The 1,504-nt window shown below is 43.9% G+C and overlaps 1 non-coding gene across 1 annotated transcript; it reads right to left on the bottom strand.

Annotated features, from left to right (window-relative positions):
* Window positions 1–781: 781 nt before the first annotated feature.
* On the bottom strand, window positions 782–1,504 carry TGME49_460670 (the record flags this gene model as incomplete). The annotated part of the gene is made up of 1 exon (XR_001974411.1): window positions 782–1,504. It is a non-coding gene; the product is annotated as an 18S ribosomal RNA (ribosomal RNA).

Raw genomic sequence — 1,504 nt, 5'->3', positions numbered from 1 at the left:
ACATTTGACTACGTGAGGTTATGAATTTGTTTTACCTCTACGCGAGAAAAACAAAATCAAATCTCACCGCTTGTTTTCCCATCGCTGGCTTGTTGTTTTTCGGCAAGCCAATTGGGGAGACCCCGTAAACGTGCTAAACCTTTGATTGGTTATGGCAGCGGGGTCAAGGAACGGGCATTGTCTCCGTCGGTAAATCAAGGTGTTGTATGGTTATGACCTTCAAAAAAGTTGAAGAAGATCTCTTGTTCTCCTTCGGGGGTTTTGAGAGATTTGGAAGTTGTTTAAGTGTGCGACTGTTTGAAAACGCAACAAATTTTTGTTGTTTTTTTAAAGAGCGCACAAGGTTCGGGATTCGTCCACTTCGAAGTATCACGAAGAGCTTTTCAATTTGTTTATAAATAAACAGATTGAAATGCTGTTAAGTGCATACTGTAATAAGAGGTGGATGGGTTGATACCCCGAATGTGTCCAAGGTGGACAAGCTTTGTTGATTTGTAGCATCCACGACCATGATTCCTGATGAATCGATTCAGGATGAAGGCGTTGTTGTTTCAAATAGCTCAAGAGTATCATCAGAAACTGGTGTTGCTGTTAAGGCTCTCCAGGCGACCAAAAAACGTCGCGTTTTGATGTAGAACCTTGAGTGAGGCAGGCTTACACTTCTGTTTATGCCATAAAACACGAAAGAGGCCGGAAAATAGACGGTTGATTGAGTGTTTTTTTGGTGTTTTCGAGGTGGTCTGTCTCAGGAACATATTAACCTGGTTGATCCTGCCAGTAGTCATATGCTTGTCTTAAAGATTAAGCCATGCATGTCTAAGTATAAGCTTTTATACGGCTAAACTGCGAATGGCTCATTAAAACAGTTATAGTTTATTTGATGGTCTTTACTACATGGATAACCGTGGTAATTCTATGGCTAATACATGCGCACATGCCTCTTCCCCTGGAAGGGCAGTGTTTATTAGATACAGAACCAACCCACCTTCCGGTGGTCCTCAGGTGATTCATAGTAACCGAACGGATCGCGTTGACTTCGGTCTGCGACGGATCATTCAAGTTTCTGACCTATCAGCTTTCGACGGTACTGTATTGGACTACCGTGGCAGTGACGGGTAACGGGGAATTAGGGTTCGATTCCGGAGAGGGAGCCTGAGAAACGGCTACCACATCTAAGGAAGGCAGCAGGCGCGCAAATTACCCAATCCTGATTCAGGGAGGTAGTGACAAGAAATAACAACACTGGAAATTTCATTTCTAGTGATTGGAATGATAGGAATCCAAACCCCTTTCAGAGTAACAATTGGAGGGCAAGTCTGGTGCCAGCAGCCGCGGTAATTCCAGCTCCAATAGCGTATATTAAAGTTGTTGCAGTTAAAAAGCTCGTAGTTGGATTTCTGCTGGAAGCAGCCAGTCCGCCCTCAGGGGTGTGCACTTGGTGAATTCTAGCATCCTTCTGGATTTCTCCACACTTCATTGTGTGGAGTTTTTCCAGGACTTTTAC

Source organism: Toxoplasma gondii (assembly GCF_000006565.2).
Source record: "Toxoplasma gondii ME49 unplaced genomic scaffold asmbl.1309, whole genome shotgun sequence".
Lineage (NCBI taxonomy): Eukaryota > Apicomplexa > Conoidasida > Eucoccidiorida > Sarcocystidae > Toxoplasma > Toxoplasma gondii.
The sequence above is the reverse complement of the archived record's forward strand: the minus strand, read 5'-3'. Positions and strand labels throughout refer to the sequence as shown.